Source organism: Heterocephalus glaber, unplaced genomic scaffold, assembly GCF_053883595.1.
Source record: "Heterocephalus glaber isolate CG9 unplaced genomic scaffold, H.glaber_assembly_v1.0 deba00001561, whole genome shotgun sequence".
In the NCBI taxonomy this organism is placed as follows: Eukaryota; Metazoa; Chordata; class Mammalia; order Rodentia; family Bathyergidae; genus Heterocephalus; species Heterocephalus glaber.
This window is the reverse complement of record NW_028258349.1, coordinates 13601742-13626030: the sequence shown is the minus strand read 5'-3', so window position 1 is coordinate 13626030 and position 24289 is coordinate 13601742. Positions and strand designations below refer to the sequence as shown.

At 41.5% G+C, this 24289-nt stretch overlaps 1 protein-coding gene across 12 annotated transcripts in view; it reads right to left on the bottom strand.

Annotated features, from left to right (window-relative positions):
• Sipa1l3 (signal induced proliferation associated 1 like 3) overlaps positions 1 to 24289 on the bottom strand; it is a 227914-nt gene that overhangs the window by 189396 nt on the left and 14229 nt on the right. The window contains exon 1 of one of the 12 annotated variants that reach the window (XM_087191194.1): positions 24097 to 24288. The exons of the other annotated variants lie outside the window; for them this stretch is intronic. The gene's annotated coding sequence lies outside the window, so the exon portion shown is untranslated. Of the gene's footprint in view, positions 1 to 24096; position 24289 lie in introns of those variants that run through there. 12 annotated transcript variants of the gene reach the window in all.

Sequence of the window (24289 nt, the reverse complement as noted above, 5' to 3'; positions counted from 1 at the left end):
ATAATTCCATTCTCTTCTTTCCTTCCCCTTTGCCCCTTTTCTTCCTATTTCACATTACTTATTATATGTTTTAGTGCTTATTTACACTTTCAGTTTCTCACACCAGAGAAACTATTCGGTATTTATACATGTGTGTCCTATTTATTTCACTTAAGAGTATCGCCTCAATGTGCATCCACTTAGCTATAAATGTCTCTAATTTCTCATTTTTTATGGCTGAATAGCACTCCATTTTATTAAAAAACCACATTTTCTTTATCCAGTCTCCAGCTGATGGGCATTTGGGCTGTTTCCAAGTTTTAGCTATCACAAACTGTGCTGCTATGAACATGGGTCCACATATATCACTGCGGTGTGATTCTTTTAATTCTTGGGGGAAGATCCCCAGCACTGGAATAGCGGGGTCAAATGGGACTTCCAGTACTAGTTCTTTGAGGTATCTCCATTCTGATTTCCACAGTGGTTGCACCAGTCTACACTCCCACCAAAAATGGAGCAGGGTTCCTCTTTCCCCACAGCCCCGCCAGCATTTGTCATTGGTTGATTTCAGGATAGCAGCCATTCTTTCTGGAGTGAGGTGGACTCTCAGCATTGTTTTCATTTGCATCTCTCAAATGAACAGTGATGTTGAACATTATTTCATGTATTTATTTGCTATTTCTACTTTGTCTGAGAAATGTCTGTTCATTTCAGATGCCCATTTTTGGATTGGGTCTTTAAATTTGGGAGGTCTGATCTTTTTAAGTTCTTTACAGATTTGAGGTAGTAGACCTTTGTCTGAGGAAAAGCAGGTGAAGATTTTTTCCCACATTGTGGGTTGTCTCTTCACACTGCTGGTGGTTTCTCTTGCTGGGCAGAAGCTTCTTAATAAGAAGAGATCCCACTTGCTGACTGTTTGTGCTAGTTCACAGGAAACTGAGGTTTTGTTCATAAAATCTTTTCCTACACCAATGTCAAGAGTTCTACCTAACCTCTGTTCCAACTGGTTCAGTGTTTCTATTTTAATATTTAGATCTTTAATCCACTTGGATTTTAATTTAGTGGATGGTGAGAGATATAAGTCTAGTTTTAATCTTGGGCAAGTTGAAACCCAATTTTTCCAGCACCATTTATGAAAGAGGCTAGCTTTCCTTCAGTGAGGGTGTTTGGCTCCTTTATCGAAGATGAGATGGCTGAGTGTGTCTCAGGCATTGTTTCTGCATCTTCTAATCTGTTCCACTGGTCCTCAGGTCTGTTTCTTTGCCAGTACCATGCTGTTTTTATCACAGTAGCTTTGTAGTAGAGTTGCAGGTTGGGGACTGTGATACTCCCTGCCATGTCTCTGTTACCTACAATTGCTTTGGTTATTCTGGGTCTCTTCTTGTTCCAAATGAATTTTTGGATTGTTTTCTCAAGGTCCATGAAGGATGCTGCTGGGATCTCAATTGGAATTGCATTGAATCTATATAGCAGTTTTGGAAGTATGGCCATTTTCACTATATTAATCCTTCCTACCCAGGAGCAGGGGATGTCTGTCCATTTTCTGATATAATCTTCAATCTCTCTTTTCAGAGTGCTACAGTTTTCAGAGAAAAGGTCTTTGATTTCTTTCGTTAGGTTGATTCCTAGGTATTTCAGTTTTTTGGATGCTTTTGTGAAAGGAATTATTTGCCCTATTTCTCTCTCAGTGAGTCTGTCATTCATGTAGAGGAAAGCTGTTGATTTTTGTATGCTGACCTTGTAACCAGCTACTTGACTGAATTTATTAAGTCTAGAAGACTTTTGGTGGAGTTCTTGGGGTCTTCTATATACATTATCATGTCATCCGCGAATAATGACAATTTGACTTCTTCATTTCCTATCTTTCTTCCTTTTATTTCTTTCTCTTGTCTAATTGCCGTGGCTAATGTTTCCAGAACTATATTGAACAAGAGTGGTGATAGTGGACATCCTTGTCTTGTTCCTGATTTTAGTGGGAAGGATTTCAGTTTTTGACCATTTAGTATGATATTGGCTGTTGGTTTTTCATAGATGGCTTTTATCAGTTTGAGGTAGAGCCCATCTGTTCCAATTTTTTGTAGGGTTTTTATCATAAATGCATGTTGGATTTTGTCAAATGCTTTTTCTGTGTCTATGGAGATAATCATATGGTTTTTGTCCTTGGCTCTATCGATACAGTGTATTACATTGATTTGTGTATGATGAACCATCCCTGCATCCCTGGGATGAATCCCACTTGATCAGGGTGTATGATCTTCTTGTTGATCTTATTCATTCTATTTGATAGTATCTTAGTAAGGATTTTTGCGTCTATGTTCATTAGTGAGATTGGTCTATAGTTCTCCTTTTCGGTTCGGTCTTTCTCTGTTTTGGGGATCAAGGTGATGCCTGCTTCCAGGAAAGAATTTGGGAGTATTGTTCCCTTTCAATTTCATTGAAGAGTTTAAACAGAAGTGGCAGTAGTTCCTCTCTAAACGTCTTGTAGAATTCAGCAGTGAAGCCATCAGGGCCTGGGCTTTTCTTAGTTGAGAAGTTTTTAATTACCTTTTCAATTTCATTGGTTGATATTGGGTCGTTTAGAATTTTTAGGTCTTCTTCATTCAACTTTGGTAATTCATATGTATCTAGGAATCTGTCCATTTCTTCTGTGTTTTCCATCTTATTGGCGTACAGGTTCTGGAAGTAGGTATTGAAGATCCTCTGTATTTCTGCTGGGTCTGTTGTAATTTCACCCTTTTCATTCCTAATTGCATGGATTTGGGCCTTTTCTTTCCTTTTTCTGATAAGGTTGGCTAAGGGTTTGTCAATCTTGTTGATTCTTTTGAAGAACCAACTCTTGGCTTCATTGATTTTTCTGTATCATTCTCTTAGTCTCCATTGCATTGATTTCTCCTCTGATCTTTATAATTTCCTCCCTTGTATGAGCTTTGGGGTTGTCCTGTTCTTCCTTTTCTAGAAGCTTGAGGAGCAGCATCAGGTTGTTTAATTGGGCTCGTTCTGTTTTCCTAATATGCGTATTCACTGCTATGAATTTCCCTCGTAAGACTGCTTTCATTGTGTCCCATAGATTCCGATATGTTGTATTGTCATTGTCATTTAATTGAAGGAACTGATTTCTTCTTCAATTTCCTCTGTGACCCACTGGTTATTCAGAAGTGTGCTGTTCAATTTCCACGTGTTTATGAAATTTTTCCAGTTTCTTTTGCTATGGATCTCCAATTTCATTGCACTATGGTCTGATAATATACAGGGGATAACTTCAATTCCTTTGCACTTAAACATGTTCTATGTGTGAGTATGTAGTCTATTTTGGAGAATGACCCATGTGCAGCTGAGAAGAATGTGTATTCTGATTTTGTGGGGTGGAACACTCTGTAAACATCTGTTAAGTTCATTTGTTCAAGAGTTTGATTGAGTTCTAGTATTTCATTACTTTTTGTCTAGTTAGTTGATCTATTTGTGACAGTGGGGTATTGAGGTCGCCCACTACAATTGTATTAGTGCATATATGACTTTTAATGTCCGTTAGTATTTGTTTTATATAGTTGGGCACACTAGTGTTTGGTGCATAGCTATTTATGATTGTCATCTCTTCCTCTTGGATTGTTCCCTTTACAAGGATGTAGTGTCCTTCTTTGTCTCTCTTAATCAGTGTTAGTTTGAAATCTACTTGATCTGCAAAGAGGATAGCTACTCCTGCTTTTTTTCAGGTTCCCGTCGCATGGAGTATTGTTTTCCACCCTTTAACTTTCAGTCTATGAGTTTCCTTTTGAATTGTGTTTCTCATACGCAGCATTTTGTTGGATTTTGCTTCTTGACCCATTCTGCCAGCCTATTTCTTTTGATTGGTGAATTGAGACCATTAACATTGATGGTTATAACTGAAATGTATTGACTTGTCATTGCCATGACTTTTTCTTTTTGTTGGGTTCTCCCCCTTTACATTTAATTTCTTGTCATGCCAGATGGGTTCATTCTGCTTTGCTTCCTGGGGTTGTGATCCTCCATGTCTGTTCCTAGGATATTGTGTAAAACTTTTTGGAGTGCTGGTTTGGTATTCATGCAGTTCCTAAGGTGCTCTTTGTCATGAAAGTATCTTATTTCTTCATCAATTTTGAAAGATAGTTTTGCAGGGTACATCAATCTAGGCTGGAGGCTGTTTTCGTTTAGGGCTTGGAATATAACACTCCAAGCTCTTCTTGCCTTGATGGTTTGTGTTGAGAAGTCTGCTGTGATTCTGATGGGCTTTCCTTTGTATGTGATTTGTTTCTTTTCTCTAACTGCTTGTAGAACTTTGTTCTTCTGTTGAGTTTCTGGAATCTTAACAATTACATGCCTATGTGTAGATTTTTTTTGATCAAGGCTATTTGGAGTCCTATATGCCTCACTTATCTGTATGTCAAGCTCTTTTCCCCTGCTTGGGAAGTTTTCTGCCATTACTTCTGTGAAGAGTTTTTTTTATGTCGCCTGCACTCTCTCCTGTTTCTTCTTCGACTCCAATCAGTCTTATGTTATTTTTCTTTGCATCACCTAGCAGCTGCTGGATTGATTTCTCATGTTCCCTTTTAATTCTGAAGCAATTTTTCTTTTCCTGGTCATTAATTGCAATCTTATCTTCTATATCTGAAATTCTGTCCTCACATTGGCTCATTCTGCTGTGTAGACTTTCAGTGGAGTTTTTCATCTCCTGGAAATCTATTTGCATCTGTTTATGGATTCCATTTGTTTCCTATGTTGGGATTCCATCATGTTCCTCAGCTCCTCTCTGGATTTATTAATCATGTCTTGCACTAGGAGCACAATCTCTGCTGTTATCTGAGAAATGATTTCTGATTTCATTTTTTCTAGATCCCCTTTTGTTGCCAGTTCAGTGGGTCCAGGTGGTTGAGTATCAGAGTGTTCCATCTCATTTCCCTTTGGGGTTGCTGTAGGTGATCTGGAAGTCTGGCTTTGAGACTTATTTACGTGTCTTCTCATTTCGACAGGGGGGAGGGGTGCTGTTGGCGCCCACGCAGCTCACCGCCTCTGAACTGGGAGAGGTGGGACAGGGGCCGGGAGGGGCGGGACAGATGGTAGCCAGAAAGTCCCTTCCTCTGGGCCGAGAGCAGGGGGGCTGGATGGTGGCCCAGAAGCTCCTTTCTCTGGACGGCAGCTCAGAAGCCCCTACCTCTGGGCTGGGAGCAGCAGGACAGATGGTGGCCTGGAAGCCCCTTCCTCTGGGCCGGGAGCGGCGGGACAGACCTGGGTTGTTTTTATATTGTCAACTGAAGAGTTCTTTGCATATTCTATATAGTACACAAGTCTCTTATGAGACATAAAATTTGTAAATACCTTCTCCTATTCTATGAGTTGTCTTTTTACATTCTTGACGGTGTCCCCTGAATTTACAGAAGCTTTTGTTTTTTGGCACAGTCCTGAAGTCTGAACCCAGGACCTCTGCACTGAGCTACATCCCTAACACTATTATTATTATTATTATTATTATTATTATTATTATTATTATTATTATTTTGAGACAGGATCTCAATAAGTTGCCTCAGCAGGATTCTAACTTGTGATCCTCCTGCCTCAGACTCCCAGAGTGTTGGGATTATAGGCCTTCACCACCAGGGTTGGCTATAGAAGTTTTTAAATGTGATAAAGTCCAACATAACGTTTCTATCCCTTTTATTGTTGTATTTTTGTTGTCATATCTTTAAAAAATTGTCAAATTCAATGTTATAAAACTATACGCGTCTATGTTTTCTACTAAAAGTTTTATACTTTTAATTCTGACATTTAGGTCTATGATCTACTTTGAGTTAGTTTTGTATATGGTGTGAGGTAAGGGCCCAATATCATTCTTCTGCATGTAGGGAGCCATCTGTCTCATCTGTAGTATTTTACAACTTCAAGTGAGACCGAGTTTATTTAAAAATAAAAAGAATTATTTTAAAGAACTGAAATAATACAAAGTATTTTATCTCATTATTATGGAATTAAAGATCAACAGAATGAAATGTAGTAAATCTCCAACATTTGGATTAAACATGATCTTTTTTGAGACAGGATCCTGCTATGTTACCCAAGCTATTCTCAACCTTATGGACTCAAGTCATCCTTTCAACTCAGCCTCCTCTGTAGCTGGGACTACAGGCATACGCTACCATGTCTAACAAGTAAGACATTCATGAGACAAAGAAGAAAGCACTAGAGAAATTAGAAAGTATTTTGAATGGAGTGAAGATAAAAACCATGTAACATTTATGGAACATAGCTAAAGCAAGATTAAGTAGTTTTTATAGCTTTAAATGCCTACATTAGAAAAAAAAGATTTCAAATCAATAACAAGATTGGTTTAACATTTGTAAATCAATAATACATAAAAACAAAAAGTATATGGTAATCTCAATATATACACCAAAAGTATTTCACAAAACTCAATACCCACTCATTAACAACAAATATATTTGCTGGGCATGGTGGTGCATGCCTGTAATCCCAGCACTTGGGAGGCTGAATGAAGCAAGAGCATCACCATGTGTTTGAGGCCAGCCTGGACTACACAGTGAGTTCAAGGCCAGCCTGAACTACTTAGTGAGCCCTGGTCTCAAACACACACACATACAAATATACACACATATACAAGCTACAAACAGAAGGAAATTTGTTTAATCCGTTAGAGTGCACATTTTAAAAATTTTCTACAGTTAACATGATAGTTAATGAGGAATGACTACATACTTTCCCTCTTAGAGAACAAGGGAAGGATGTTCACTTTCACCATTCCCACTCAGCATTGTATTACAGTTTGTCATCAATTCAATAAGGGAGAAAAACTGTTTTTAAATTAAAAGCAGTCAAATTGAAAAGTAAAACCATCTGTACTGGCAGATACTATGGCCCTGTACACAGAAAATTTTAAGAAATACACACATGCACACAAATACACACATGCACACAAATACACATAGACTATTAGAACTATAAATGACTTCTATAGATTAGAGAACACAGGATCAATATACAAAAATCAATCATATTTCTATACACTAGCAATTACAAAAAAACTATAACATTCAGAAGAATAAAATACATAGGAATACATTTAACAAAAGTAGTATAAGATTTGTACACTGAAAGGTGTGAAATAAACCTGCTGTGAGAACTTAAAAGAAAATCTAAACAAATGTGAAGCATCCCTGTTCCCAGACTGAAAACCAAATGTTAACATGGCAACTCTGACCAAACTGATACATAAATTAAACATAAAGCCTATCAAATTCCAACAGGTTTTTGTGCAGATACTGATGACATGATCCAAAAAGTTATCAGTAAATGCAAAGGAACCATAAAGGCTAGAACAATTTTGAAAAAGGAGAACTGAGGTCTTATACTTCCCGATTTTACAACTAATTACAAAGCTACAGTAATGACGACTGTGGTAGTGGCAACAGGACAGGCATTTAGATGAAGAAATCAGAACAGAGAGTCTAGAAATAAACCCTTTGGCTAATGGCCAAGAGATTTTCAATGAAAGTGCTAACATAATTTAATGGAGGAAAATGATATTATTTCAAGAAATGGTGCTCAAACAACAGGATATTACATTTAAAAAGATAAATTTAGACCCTCACACTTCATACAATACACAAAAATGGTCTCAAAATGAACTGTACCTCTAAAGGTAAGAGCTAAAAGTATGCAACTTCTAGAAGACAGAAAATGTTTATGACAATGTGTTAGCCAAAGTGTTCAATATGACACTAAAAGTACAGAACAAATTGATGAACTAAATTTCCAAAATTTAAGAAGATTTATGCTTCAAAAGACATAAGAAAATAAAAATATTTTCTCAGAGAAAATATATGCAAATTATATATTTGATTAGTATCCAGAAACACCTATAATCTTACAACTCAATAAGACAGGATTAATAAATGTGCAAATGGTTTGCACAGGCATTTCATCAAAGAAGATACACAAATGGCCAATAAATACATAAAAAGATGATCAGTATCGTTAGTCATCAAAGAATGCAAAGCAAAACTACAGTGAGATACCACTGCACACCCACAAGGAGGTCTGTAATAACAAATGCTGGTGAGGATACAGAAGCACAAGGACCCTCGATTCACTGCTGATAGGATTGCAAAACGGGGGGGGGTAAGGGGGGTTATGAGAAAACAAAGCAGTCTGGCAATTTCTTTAAAAAGTTAAACACAGACAACGGACATGGTGACACACACCTTTAATTCCAGCATTCTGGGAGGCTAAGGCAAGAAGATCAAAAGTTTGAGCCCAGCCTGGGCAACTCAGTGATGACGTGAGACCCCTTCTCAAAATTGAAAATAAAAAAAGGTCTGGGGATATATAGCTCAGTACAAAGCTCCTGGATTCAATTCCCAGTCACCCAACCCCACTTTAAAAAGCTAATCATACAGTTATCAAATGATCCAGCAATTTCACTCATGGGTATAAATGAAAATATAAAGCCAGGTGTCATGGCCCATGCCTGTAATCCCAGCATGCTGGAGGCTTAGGCAAAAGGATCAAAGTAAGTTCAAGGCCAGCCTGAACTACATAGCAAGACTCTGTCTCAAAAATAAAATGAATGAAAATATACATCCACACAATGGCTTGTCTATGAATGTTCATAACAGCATTACTCACACTAGCAACAAACTGGAAACAATCCAAATATATCTATCAACTGATGAATGAATAAGTAAAATGTAGTAAACCCATACAATAGAATATTATTCAACAATAAATAGGAATGAATTATTAATACATACTGTAACATGAAAGAACCTCAAAAACACACTCAATGACAGAAGCCCGGGGCAAAAAACACTAAATATTTTATGACTTCACCTATTTGAAATATTCAGGAAAAGTGAATCTATAAAGACAAAAGCAGCAAAGTAGTGGCCTAGGCTGGGTATGAAAGCAAACAGGTACAAGATGGCTTTCTGGAGTGATGGTAATATTCTAAAACTAGATTGTGCTGACAGTTGTACCACTTTACAAATTTACCAAAAATCATCAAATTGCATGCATAATGTATGTGTCACCACGCATAGGTGGTGGCGGTGGTAGTGGTGGTCATACTACTGCAATTCCTATAACCTACCTTTGGATCTCTTGTTCCAAAAGCAATTGCCAAATGTTTAAAGCCAACACTCTTAAGGCTATGGAAACTTTCACTAGATCCTAGAGGCCCACGAAAACTTTCACTAGATCCAAAAGCATGAACTTTATTTTGTTTTTTTTTTGTGTGTGTGTGGGTTATTCATTGGCACCACTGGGGATCAAACCCAGGACCTTTGCACTGAACCACATCCCCAGGCCTTCTTTATTTTTTTATTTTGAAGCAAGATCTTGCTAAGTTTCTCAGGCTGCGCTCAAACTTGCAAGCCTCCTGTCTCAGCCTCCCAGGGATTATAAGCATGTATCACCATGTCCAGCTGCATGAATGGCTTTTGTGTGTGTGTGTGTGTGTGTGTGTGTGTGTGTGGTAATGGGGATCGAACTTGGGACCTTGTGCTTGGGAGGCAGGTGGCGGAACCACTGAGCTAAATCCCCGGCCCCAACTTTTTTTTTTTGGTACCTGGGATCAAACTTGGGACCTTGTGCATTTGAGGCAGGCAGCGGAACCACTGAGCTAAATCTCCGGCCCTTGCATGAATGGTTTTAAGGGAAGTAATATTCTGATCCTCAATTTTCACAATTTTCCCTTCCTAAAATTGGTGTGAATGTGAACCAGCCTGCCTCCTCAATGGCCCATCCCCCTTGCAGTAACAACTTTCCACATCTTCCCCAGGACTCCAAGCCACAGAAGACATCAACATCAGTTCTAGGGAAGCAGCCTTTAATGAATAATGAAACTCCTTAAGCCTCCAGACCTGCCTGTTTTTCCCTGACTTATATATCTTTTTGTCAAATATGAGATTTGGATTTAAAAACAGGTATTCTGGTCCATGTTAGGATCATGAACAGCCAAAGCAGTACATGTTAGTGGCCCTGACTCCTTTAAAGGGAACGGTTTTCAGGACCACCAAATTTTTCAAAATTCACCAGAAAAAAATTCGCAGGGTGGGCCAGGGATTTGGCTCCGTGGCACTGCGCCTGCCTCACAAATGCAAGGTCCTGAGTTCAACCCCCAGTACCAAAAAACAAAACAAAAACAAAAAGCAAACCAAAAAAAAAATTCACAGGGGAAATTTTATGTGATTTTTTTTTCAGATTCTGTATGCTTTATTTAATGAAGTAGTGAAACTTTTTTTGAGACAGAATATGTTGTCCAGGCTGGTCTAAACTCCTGGGCTCCAATATTCTCCTGCTTCAGCTTCCTGAGTAGCTGGGACTACAGGTGCACATCACTTCACCACACTGTGAAAAACATTTTTATTTAGCCATATCATAAAATATTTATTTCAATTAGTCAATCTTCACCTTAACTCCTCTTATAATAAAATATGTACTATTTTCTTTCTCCCAAGATAAGAAAAATTTTACAGGTACCACACAATTATTTTACATGATAGCCTTACAATGTATAAGGAGGTATGGCTTATCAAAATTCTGTTAGAAGAATATATACAAAATGTTTGAAGATGACCAGTTTACATTGGAATAAGCCTGACTAACCCATGACTTATTCCTAGTGGTTGAGCTGCAGTTACTCACAAGGGGTACAAATCCTGAGGAAAAAGGGCCTTCAGACAATGGCAACATCACACGTGCCTTCGGGTAGAGCCAAGAGGGTGGGTCAGTCAGGCCGCACATCCCTTTCTCTCCCAGATCTCTTAGGGGCCTCAAAAGAAAAGCTGCTACATGAGAGTGTTTGAAAAGGGATTTTCTGGCCCAATGGATCAACTCAAAAGATTCTCTTTCATTCAAGCGAAAGGGCTGTAGCCCTTTTACCTCCAAATAAGTATGAAGGTATACACATACATACACACACACACACACACACATACACACACACACATACACACACGCGTGCGCGTGTGTATGCCAAACATTTACCACACAGTATCTTGGACTACACCAATGATCATCTCTTGAATAATTTCTGCGTTTAGCAAAATTCATCCTCAAAAGCAGCCTTTGTTCTGAACCTGTAGTAACATGTTAACATAAACTATACCTAGTTCTTTTCCAAATTACTTGAGAGGGGTATAAATATATATACTGGTTATACTAATAAAGCTCACCTATTGACCAAATTCCTCCTACAACATAATGAAATACTCTAGGTTTATGTTTAGAGGTTGGTGCACAAGGCTGGGTAACAAGCAGGAAAGATATGATATTTTCCAAAGAGGACCTAGACTCAAAGTCCACTTGCATTCATCAAAGAGAGACTCTGGGCTTTCTCTCTGGATAAGACTGTGGACTGTGCATGATCCACAGACTTTATTAGATGGGATCTCAAATTCTGATATGCACCCCAGCACCCAGGATGTTGTTAAAAACTCAGATACCCAGGTCCTAGGCTCCAAACCAGAATCTTCTGCAATTTGGAACAGAGCCTCTGTATTTTTAACAAGTTTCCAGGCAAGTCTGTTGTTCACTTAAGTCTGTGAACAAGCACTTAGAAAAGTCTAACAAAGTGTTTCCCAAACATCTGATTCATACAAATCATTTGCAGAGAATTCTTTGAACACAGAATTTAGGGCCCACTAAAATAACTATTTTATGTAAGAGACCCAACTCAAATTGACATGGGTGAGGTAGGAAGGGAAAACAATTTTTTGGCTCACATTATTGAAAAATCTGGAGGTTATTTTGGCTTCCAGATACCCAAAGAATTTATCAATCATTTTGATCTCCTTTTCATCTAACCCTCTAGGCAAAGATGGCTCCTAGTAGCATTAAGCTTATCCTGCACAACTTGGCACCTCATTAGAAAGTGAGCACAGCCTAGCCTCTTCCCCATAGATCCAGCAGAAGACCTGTCTTCATTCTGATTGGACTGACATGTTCCTGAGCCCTCCCCTGCACCAATCACTGGAGCAGGAAGGTCATGCTTGCTGCCAGCTGCCTGCTAAGGTATTTCTGCATCCAAACCATAGAAGACAGAGCTCTCCATCCATCATGGTGGGGCTTTTTTTCAGTTTCTGCCTCTTGTTTCTAAAAGTCCTTTCTAGAAAATGTAAACACACATAAAAGTATAAAGAAGAAAATTAAAACAATCTATAATCACCCTACCAACTAAAATTTTTAGACTCTTAGGAGCCAGTAAAATGGTGAGCACCTGTAGTCACCGCTCTGGAGAAGCTGAGGGGGTAAGATCACTTGGGGGCATGAGTCAAGACCTGTCTGGGCAACATAGCAAGACTCTATCTCAAAACAAACAAACAAACAAAAATTTTAGTCTTTATACTCACAACTGTGCACATAAGCATTGATTTCGCGAACAGAACCCAATTCTGTACAACAAAGTATTTCATTGTGGCTGAGTCTTCACAACCCCCCCCAAACTGAAAAAAGAATAAATATTTTAGTCATTTTCATGTTTCTTCAGCCAATACTGCTTGCTTCTCTTTTCTCATGAATTTATTCTTGTCTTTACCAAAGATGCCATTGGGTATTTCCTAAGAACGATATTCTTTCAGTCACAGTGTAATTACCAAAACCAGAGAGTGACAGTTGTACAATACTGTTATCTCATGTACAGCCATTATTCACTTTCAAGGGCAGGACTTTCTGTCTGAATCACTGCCATAGCCTCAGAGCCTAGAATAAGTAGCATCCGACAGAGTAGTCTCAGTAAATGAATGGCCTGCACAGTGGAAGAGCAGGAAAATCCCAAAAGGAAAACCCCCAAAGAATGATGAATGGTTGCTAGGCAGCCCAACTAGCAGAAGATCATCTATTACACCTGTAGCAGCACAGCTCCAGGAGCTAAGCCAGAGAATCCTAACTGTGAACAAGATCCCCAGGTATTCACAGCCTGGCTTAAGAACCACTCTCTGAGGTTAAGGGTGTAGCTCAGGGACAAAGTGCTTGCCTAGCAGGAATGAGGCCTTAGGTTCAATCCCTAGCACAAGGGTAACGGGGTAGATCACTCTGAGGAATGGATACGACCAGACACAAACACATTTCCACAGAAGCTGTTGTACAGATCTGTTCTTCACAAGAAGAAAAACATTACATCCTATGCTATGTATAGAGGGCCCTGCACAAGCCTTCATGGGTCCTAATATCAATCTTGCCATTAGCTCATAATCCTACGGTGTGATCAAGGGCCAGGACTACCCTGAGCCTTGACATTCCTAAATTTCCTGTCACCCTGAGACTCAAACAACAAATACACATTCAATGAATGAGTCCTTACAGCTTGTTATTCTCCCTTCTATGCAGACAAAGAAACCAAAGCTCTGAGGGAAGTTACTCACTCGGCCCAGGTGGCAAAGCCTGTGAGAAACAGAGCTGGGATCAATTTCAAGCTTCTCATCCCCAAGATGTAGCTTCAACTACAGAGCACTACCCAGGTTTAGGAAGGACAAATAAGGAGAATGCTAATGAGTACTTCCCAAGTGCTGACTACATATCTGGCTCAGACTAAGTATTTTACGTAAAATTCTAATGCTCTAATCACCACCTGAAATAGGGATTTTTAGTATCCTCATTTTAAGGAAAACAGAGCCCCTAGGAGATGATGATCCCACAGTTACACTGCTAGCAAGTGGCAGAGCTTTGAATCCAAGCCATCAAGCTCATGTTCTTAACCACAATGTGGTGTTGCTTCATATATAAGACAGAAATGATATTCTAGGCCAGGAAAGAAGAGAATTGGGCCTGTCTGGCTTCCCTGAGTGTCCTTTTATTTTTATTTTTGGTACCAGGGATCAAACTCGGGTCCTTGCGCTTGCGGGGCAGGTGGCCCTGAGTCTCCTTTTAATGAGAGCTGCATGTGTACATAAGAGCAGGTGGAGCGGCCATAAATACTGTCCAGGCACAACTGGACAATAACTGGATGAGAAATAGCCACCTGACCAAAGCTGGGTCAATCACATCCCCATCCTGAGATGCAGACAATCAGTTTCTGTGTCTAGGAACTGGAGACCCCATAAGGCATGGAGCTCTGGAACAGCCAAGCGCCTAGAAAAACCCAGAGAGGGAAGGTAGCAGAGAAATAGAGGCAGAGATTGGAGATTGAGAGAAAATTGCGAGCCCTGGGCCTACTGCTCCTGAAGCTAGGAAACAGGGCCTGTTTCATGTTTCAGGAAACACCTCAAAATTCTTTTAGGATCAAATGACATTGATTTTTGAACTTTCAAGCTAAAAAATCTAGGCTAAACTCTCTAGAGAGGGAGCTAAACCTGGCTCCCTCTCTCAAGCCATCTCCTACCACTCTCTTCTCCCTCCGCGCCCTCCAGTGGCATTATCTTACTTGTACTTTTTAGAACAAGCTCTGCAAGCTCCAGCTTCAGGGTCTTTGCATGAACTAGTCTCTCTGGAATGCTCTTTTCCTAAGGCTCCTTATCCTCACATCTTCACCTAAACACCACCTCTTCAGGGTTCTGCCCTGATCACCTATGCTAAACAGCACCTCAATCGACACTTCCCCTGACCCATCTTCTTCACAGCACATCTCACTACTCCACATGACATTATGTTTGTTTAGCGTCCACCTCCCTTCTAGAATGTCAGCTCCAAGGGCACAGGGACCATGTCTGTCCTGAACCCTGCTGCAGACCTGGCGCTAAGGTGTCATGCTGCAGGTAGGTGCTCAGGAACTATCTGAGGGATGATAACAGCCCACACATCTCCTGGGACCTTTATCCCTGCTCTGTGTTTACTATGTGCTAACCACTCTTCTAAGGACCTCACACTGGTCGATTAATCTTCACAAAAACCTAGGGTAAGTGCTATTATTACCCCATGTGACAGAAGATGAAACTGAGGAAGAGAGAGATTTAGTTATTTGCCCCAGTCCACCCTGCCAGAAAGAAGAGCTCAGATATGATGAAGCCATGAGTTTGGCTTCTGGCTTTATGACATCTAGGTGAGCAACCAGTGTCACCAAAGGAGTAGCAGCTCCAAGGCTGCTCTTACAGGCCTTGGCTCACTGTGTCACCTCCTTGACAAGCCCTTTTTTCCTTCCATATTAATAGCCTAGAACCCTGCCCATTGCTGCTTATACTCAAGCTGTCATGTTTGATGCCACCTTCTTCCCTGTGTGGCCCAGCCATGGGGACAGATGTCCTTCATGACACTGCCACTGCCTGGGTGGTCACCATGAATCCCTTAAGGAGACTCAAACACTCTGATGCCGGGTTAACCAGGTCTCCATGGAGGGGCCCCTGAAGGCTAAAGCATCTGAGACATCCATTCCTGCCAGCACCCCCCACTGGCATTTAATGCGGTCAGGAAGTTCTGGCCAGGACAAAGGGGCAGAGTACAGGCTGAAACACAAAGTCACAGCACAGGAACAATAAAAATGACAGTTCCTTGTAGATAAAAGGAAGATCTGTCAAAAAACTGCAGGAAGGCTGTTAAAAATACATTGCAAATAAGGAGTATGGTATTAAATAAATTCACAATATTCCAAACCAGGCTCTGCCTCAACCAAGTTGGGAGATGTCCAGCAAGCACCACCACCTCTTTGTGCTTCGGTGCCCCCACCATGAATGCAAACATTAGCAAATTTGCTTCACTGAGTTGGGGCAGAAGACTGAAAGGGAAACATTAAAAAAGAGACCAGGGCCTGGCTCATATTAAGCTTTTCAAATTAATAGAAAAGGATGGATTTTTTTCAGTCAACTGTAGTACAGGAACAATTGATTATTGGTGGATTAGATCTTTATCTTAACTTAATGCCAACTGGATATAAAAAAAAAAATGAAGCCAATGAAGGAAAAAAAAAAGAAGAAGAAGAAGAAGCCATATAACTGGGGTGTGTCTCAATGGTGGAGCACTTCTCTAGTGTGTATGAGGCCCTGCATTCAATCTTCAGCACCACAAACACACACACACACACACACACACACACACACACAAAAGGGAAAAAAATGAGAAGGAAAAGAAAAAGCCATAAACTATAAACATATTGCCAAAAAGAAAACATAGCATTTTCTCATCCTAAGTTAAAGACCAATGGATAGTTAAAAGTAAAACATAAACCATAAAGGAAAAATAGTTCTAACAACATAAAAATTTAAAGCCTCCATCATTTAATAACATAAAAAAAAAAAGATAAAAACAACCAACCAGGAATATAACATTCAACAAAATGATTCATATCTTCAATATGTAAAGATCTATAAGTCAATAAGAAATAAAAATATTCTATCAGAAAAGCAGGTAATTACTAAATGAATGTATATGATTAATAAACATAAAAAATACAATAAACCTTACCAGAAATGAAATAAATGAAAATTTTTCAGAGTTCTTTTTTAGTCACCAAAGTAGTAAAGATTAAGAAGCATTCTGAGCCCATTGTTGGTTAGGATCTAGGAAAATGTGGACTCCCTTCAGGCTAACTGGACTCAATACTAATAGAAACTTTCTAGAATACAAGTCAGTAATAAATCTCACAAATCTTTAAAATTTCTCATATAAAACAGGCGTGGTGGGATATGTCTGTAATCCCAACACTCTGGAGGCTGAGGCAGGAGAGCTACAAGTTTGAGGGCAGCTTAGATTACATAGTGAGTTCCAGGCCAGCCTGAACTACATGGTGAGACCCTGTCTTAAAAAACAAATAATCAGGGCTGGGGATTTAGCTCAGTGGTTTCACCGCCTGCTGCGCAAGCGCAAGGACTCGAGTTTGATCCCCGGTACCAAAAAAAAAAAAAAAAAAAAAATCAGGGCCAGGGATGTAGCTCAGTGGTTCTGCCGCCTGTCTCAAAAGCACAAGGTCCCAAGTTCGATCCCTGGTACCGAAAAAAAAACACCGAAAAAACAAAAAACAAACAAACAAAATTTGTTATATACTGTTATTATCCTAAGGAAAATCAAAGATGCAGCTGGGCATGACGACACATGCCTATAATCCCAGTACTCAGAAGGCTGAGGCAGGAAGATTGCCGAGAGTTTGAGGCCAGCCTAGGCTACATAGCAAGACCCTGTTTAAAAAAATTTTAAAAAACAAAAGAAAAATCCAAGATGCAAACAAAGGCTTGTCGTTTTGTTTTATTGCTTTTTTTTGGGGGGGGTGACACTCGGGATTGAACCCAGTGCTTCTGCACTGAACTATATCCTTAGCCCTTTATTTTTTATTTTTAAGAGAAGATTTCGCTAAATCAGCGCTAAACTGCCCAGCCTGGGTTCAAACTTGCAATCCTTCCGCCTTAGTCTCCCAGAGTGCTGGGATTACACAGGCATGAGACACCACACCCAGCAACAAAGGCTTTTGTGTATGATACTGAGTTAAAATAATGAAAGGTGGAAACAACCAGTACACCCAACAATAAGGCATCAATAGGATGGTACACCTTGCAGACATTAAAATCAACGCCATGGACCTTGACCCACTGCCATAGAGAACCTCCAAAGCAGTCTATTAAAAGAAACTACAATCTACAGAACTAGAGAGCACACTGGTAAAACAAACAGCTATACACACGTACATGTAATAAAAATAGTTAACACACGAGTACTTACCAGTTGTCAGGCACTACTCTTTTACATACATTATTACAGTTAAGTCCTTACGGGCCTATGAGGTGGAGATTATCACTGTCATTTTACAAACAGGGAAATGGAGGCACAGAGACAGTAGCCAAGTTCACAGTCAGTACACAGCAAAACGAGGATTTGATTGCAGCGACTCTGGCTCTTAAACACAATCCAGTGCACATACAAAGACCTGCAAGGGGGCCAGGGATTTAGCTCAGTGGTTCCACTGTCTGCCTCATAAGTGCAAGATCCTGAGTTTGATCCCCGGTACCAAAAAAAAAAACAACCTGCAAGGGTATACTTAACATCCCTCTGGGCAGGAAATGGGGGGAAGGCCAGCCACAGGATCATGGTGAAGAAAAGACTTCCATGCTTTACATACTACTCAACTGTTTACAAGCAGCCTGTGGCTTCTGTACATTTTAAATAAAGATAATATAAAAATATAAAAATCCTTGCTAGCCTTTCCCAGCTCACATTGGTAGGAACAAACATTGGTCATTGGGGTGATTATTCTCTTAGGACTGCTATTTGGGCTGTACATACTCAATTGCTTACTAAGCTCTGTCTCTTCCAGACTCAGAGCTATTTGTCTCCTGAAAAGAACGATACCTGATGTCTATGGAGAGCCTTTGGACAGACCCTCTGGGGAGTGTCCCTAACTGCTGACTATTACACCCCACCTGTTCCACCAGGAAGAATCTAGAGAGCAGTTATTGCCCATTTTCCCTTAACAGCATTTAGGGACACCTCCTCAGAGGAGGGAATTTGTAGTAGGCAGGGCAGGCTAGGTACAAGCTAGGCCCAAGATGGAGTTGGGATGATCCAGGGGAGGTCAAGATAAGACAAAGCCTGAGACAAAGGGCTGACAAGAACTAGGACCCAAGATGGAGACACAATGGCCAGGGCTGAATTTCTATATGCTCATCTCTAGCTGGACTGTTTGTAACCTCATAGGTTGACCTCAGCCTGATGCAGAGTGCTCTGAGATGTGGTCATTTTCTTGTATAAAAACCCCTAGACAAAGTTCCCATAGCAACCCATCTTCGAGCCCTCTCCTCCTTTCAGGAGCTTTCCTCTAATAAACTTTCCTCCTACTTGCCAAAAAAAAAAAGAAATCCTTGCTGTGAAGCCTAAATGTAAGCAGATGCAGGAATGGGAGTTTTCAGTACCCGCAAGGGATGAACAGTGCACAGAGAGAAGCAGTACCAAACTTGATACAATTTTTTAAAGGACCCACATATCACACAGGACATACAGTCTATGGGAAGTGAGTTCCCTTTATTTGCTGAGCACTGAAGAAAGTGATAAGGAGGATTTGATGGGTGAGAAGACTTTTGGCCCATCAGTTAAGCAGGCTCAGAAGCTCAAAGTCAGGGCCCTGTACCTCATCTGTTCCACGTGTAAAGTTACGTACATGTCAGCAATAGAAAAGTCCCTGTTTTCTGCCCTGTAATAAATACTGTAATAAAAGGTGGGTCAGGATCTAGGTCAGTGGGGATGGTGGAAAGGCCACAAATGTAGAGTATTAAATATGTTTCAGGGACATAAGTAGAATATGGACATCTAGCTCCTCCTGCACAGGCTGCGTCAATATCATGCATTAACAGCTGTGGTTGGAAGGAGGGAGAAAAGGGGAACAAGGTCAGACTGTAAATTGGGCCAACGAAGTTCCAACCCCAGCCTTGACTAGCTGCTTGATGATAATCAAAGGCTTCACCTCTCTGGGCCTCAGTTTTCTCAGCTGCAAAATGTGAAATAAGAGTCTACCATAATGTGTGTTGGGTAGAAAACATAAACAGGTCAGCTCATGTAAAAAGGGACTAGGGTTGTTATTACAACCACAAAACCTGCAGACCAAAGCCTCAGCACTGTAAAAAATCCTTCACCTTGTTTACCACCCACCCTCATCAATCCCTTGGCCAGTTCTGTTGGGCCAAACACTTCTGCCCAGCACCAGTGCCACCACTCTGACCAAACACTGTACCTCCTTCCTCAGCCAGACCAGGCTGCCTCCCCCAGCACCCTACTTTCACCTCTTCAACCTATGCCTCTCTCAGTGACCAGAGGGAAGGAGAAAGATGACACAGAACCAACTTCACACTGCCAGGCTCTCCCCTTGCCCACCCTTCAGCGGCATGCCCCGAGGCGCCCATGCACTGGCTACTTTGCTGTTCCTGGAAACACCAAGCTCATTCCTGCCTCAGGACCTTGTACTTGCTGTTCCTTCTGCCAAGAAAGCTCTTCCCCAGGTCTCTCACAAGGCCAGCACCTTTGCAGCATTCCAGGTTCAACTGACATGTCACCACCCGAGAAAAGCTCTCCCTCAATCATCCCAGTTAGCCAGTCTCCCACAGCCTCTTCCACCTGCCAGGTGTGTCTCTCTCACCACTCTGCTTTAATGACTTCACCCCCCTCCAAAATTATCTTATTAACTTGTTTACGTCTTTCTTGTCTGTGTCCTTCAACCTGAACATAAATTCCAGGACAGGTCTTCTCAGGCTCTGTCCCCAGTCCCTGAAACATATGTAATACTCTATAAATGCTGAATGAGTAAGTCAGCAATTGAATGAATTAATGAATTGCACATCATCGCACATCAAATATTCTCCCAGAGGGAATAAATGTGTTGTAATCTCCAGAAGCCAAGAGGCCCTTAGATATAGGGCAATATAATGTGCAACTGATCCCAAAGCATCCAAATGATTTCAAGCGCGCTATTGCTCTCAAGAATTTATGAGCCAGACAACAGTGGCTGGGGTCAGAGCTTGCCCCGGGCCAGGCTGCTAGAAGGACTAGCCTTTACAACAGAGCAGAGCCCTTCATTGTTCTTTTGTCTATGAATGGAGGGTCAGATCAGAAGAAATCCAAATGCTCAAAAGCCTCTTGCCCCAAGCATAAAGAACTAATCCTCTGGCACAGAGCAGGAACTCTGCAAAGACTGTAGAGTCTGAAAATACATGGCCGAGGAAAGAGCGAAAGTGAGAAAAAGCAAATGTCAACAGCCTAAAGTCATCTCTCCCTAGTTACACTGGGGACAAAAATCCACAGGCCCCACTCGGGTAAAGGCAAGGCTTGAAGCAGCCATTCTAACACAGTGAGACAGCTGGGGGCAGTTCACCTCTTTCCTCCCCAGGCCAGGACAGGTGAGCAGTAGCAGAAACTAGTAAATACAGAATGAATGAACTCAAAACCAAAGACAGGAAAAATATCAGCAGATTAGGAATCAGCAGTCCAATCCTTCAATACTCATTTCTAATATAAACAAAAGTTCAAAAGAGTCAGTAAGTACCCTGGGGATAACTGAATAATAGATGAGGAGAGGTTTCTGTCTAGAGGAATACTCCCTGCTAACAGATGAAGAGGGCATAGAATTACAGTCACAATTTCTGCAAACCCCAGATGACATCATGGATCTAGGCAATAGTCACCCATGGTCATTTACACTCCAGAACACCAAGACAGTGGGCTTACCTCCTAACGGACATAAGCACACACAGCAACCAACAGAAGGAGGCCCTGCCCTCCCTGCCATTTACAAAGGAAACATGGACAGAAGAACGTGTTATACACCAGAGCAGGGACACATGCAGTCAAATCCAGACCTGATCATGCACAATGCAAATGTACTTTTCTCAACATATTAACTACGAGAAAAAAGAGGGGGAGAGATCACAGATTATATAAAATTTAACACAAATGGAGTGGTGGCACATGCCTGTAATCCCAGCACGGAGAAGGCCAAGGCAGGCGGATCACCAAGAGATAAAGGCCAGTCTGGGTTACATACTGAGTTCAAGGCCAGCCTGAAGTACATCATGAGACCCTGTCTCAAAACAAAAAACAAGACTTAACAGACATGTGAACCAAATCCAACGGGGACCTTGTAGGATCCTGAATGGAAACAATCCAATCCTCAAATGATATTTACAAGATCTGAAGTGTAAACAGTGACTGGATACTGAAGGAGGTATGAAATTATTATTTTAATCATGACAATAGTCTTTCATTATATCGTTAAAGAATCCTTACTTTTACAGGCACATGCTGAACTATTTATTTAGCTTTAAAATGCAATGGAAGATAAAAATAAAACCAGAGTAGTCCAGGGCTGGGGATTTACCTCAGTGGTTCCGCCGCCTGCTCTGCAAACACAAGGACCTGAGTTTGATCCCCGGTACCAAAAAAAACCCAGAAAAACCCCCCAGAGTAGTCCTATGTTAACAACACCTGAAGCTATTTACCCACTTTTAAAGGTGTCTAAGGATGATTACAAGCGGAGGGGGGACTCTGAGAGGACAGCCCATGATTTCTTTCACCACCAAGTGACAGTAAGCAGCTCATGTCCCTCTCCTGCTCAGAACCCTCCCAGGGCTCCATCTCCCTCAGGGTAAGGCCAGAAGTCTCCCCTGTGGCCCTCAAGTTCTCATACAATCTGCCTCCATCACCTCTCCACTCTCACTGCCTAGGATGCTCCAGCTCCGGGGAACTCCAAAGTCCTGCCAGCGCCTTCATGCTGGTCCTTCTCTCTTTCCCAAACTGTCAGAAATACACCTCCTCTCTGGACAAAAGGTATCATTGTACTACTACCTCAAATTCATTCTCAAAGGCCTGGAGCTTAAGTTAACAAGGTGGCTAAGCAGGTTGGACACCTACAACCTAATTAAAGAAGGCTATCCATAAAAATAACAATTTGGGGGAAAAAAACTAGGAACAAAGGGAATGCACATCAGTAATACCCTGGTGAAACAAATTTTGGCACACCCACACCGTCATCTGTTACACAGCCATTAAAAAGAGCAGATTTGACCACCTGCTGCATAAGCCCAAGGACCCGAGTTCGATCCCCGGTACAAAAAAAAAGAGCAGATTTGGGATGGAGGGTGTAGCTCAATGATAGTATGCTTCCCTAGCAAGCTCAAGGCCCTGGGTTCAATCCCCAGCTCCCTGGGTGTGGGGAGGAGGTACTGTCCATTAGCTCCATTTCTTAGACAGGGAAACCAAGGCATAGAGAAGACAAGTACTGGGCCCAGATATCAGGCAGTGTTGGGCCTCAGACATTAAAGTGGCTTCTCCCCAATTCAACCCCAAAACTACTGTACATGGAGCTCAGAGGACAGTTACTTGTCATGGAAGCAGCTTCTCTACCACACCGCACACTATTAAAATGGCATCAGGCCCGAAGAGTGACAACGTATGATGGCAGCACCAAGTCCATGGGCACCTCAGTGCTTCATCCTGCTGGGAGAAATCTGAAAGGGCCACTGACCTCGCCCCCCTGGCTTGGAGAAGTCCTACCCAGGATATTTCACAGAATCAATTGCTGACACCAGGAGCCAGAAACAGATGAGAATGTGTCAGCTATTACACAGTCAGGCTCTTCGAGCTCACCATTTAATTAAAACCTGCTCAGCCTCAAAGCAAGAATTATTGCCTATTAAAGCAGGAAAGACCGATAAACTGTGCCTTTCCAAGGCACTGGCGGGCCTTCCTGCTGCAGGAACGCCCAGGGGAGCCTGCAGATAAAGTCAGCTTCCATATACATGACAGGTGTGTCAAGGGAGAGTCTTCTACAAATCCTTCTCCACCCACATGAACCTGACATCCTTCATACTCTCTAGTGCCAAGGCATTCGGTGCCATGCCTATAGTCCCAGATGAGCCATTCCTAGGGCCAGGAATGTATGGCTTGAGAACCTGAGGGACAGGAAGCCAGAGGACTGGCTACTGCAGACAGGCTCCAGAGAATTGCTGGATGAGCACAGGAAAACATGTGCCATGCCACCCCACCTACTGCCACAGGTTCCTGGATATGGTGACATTCTAATGAAACCCCAAATGGGCCAGCCACCCATCCTTGGACAACAGGGTGCCTGATATCATAAATTCATTCACAGAATAATTTATCCTGCACTTACCACATGCCAGGCACAGTTCTACAAGGACAGAGACAAAGAGCCTGCACTTCCATGGAGTCTACACTTGAGAAGCACATAATAAGTCAAGTGTGAATAAATGCTGCAGTGAAAAATAAAGCAGAGTAAATTTAGGGCTAGAACATGACTGAAAAGGCACTATTGAATAAGGAAAGAAGTCTTACTAATAAGATGACATTTAAGCAGAGTCCTGGAGGAAGGAGCCAGCTTTGGGGACACTGGGGGTAGGGAATCACCACGGGAGGGCCAAAGGGAGGAACAACCAGAGGCCAAAGCAGCCAGAATACAGCAAACTAGAGGTAAGGTCAGCAAGGGATCCGGGGACCTAAGGGCAGGTGTGGCGACAAGAGATGGCCGACACTGAGCACCACTCCTTGTCCAGGCTCTGCGCACTCTATCTCCATGACTCAGTGGCTACTGATTATTTCCTATTTCATAAGAAGGAACTCAAGAACAGAACTCACTCGGGGCCACACAGCTTGCCTGTACCAACCAGGCTGGGACGCCCCACAGTCCCTGGCACAGATGCCTGCATTCAGTAGAAGCTCAATTAAAAGACTCACCAACTCATCTGGAGAGAAATGGCCTCCATTTTCTTCTCACGTCCTCAACACTCCACCCACCCTTTCTTCACAGTTAGGAGCAGGCAGGTAAACATTTCATGAGAGAAGAGGGGGGAAAAAAAGAGATAACAAAAAACCCAACGGTCTAATTTTCACAAAGAAGAAACACATGAACTTTCTCTACAAGTCACTA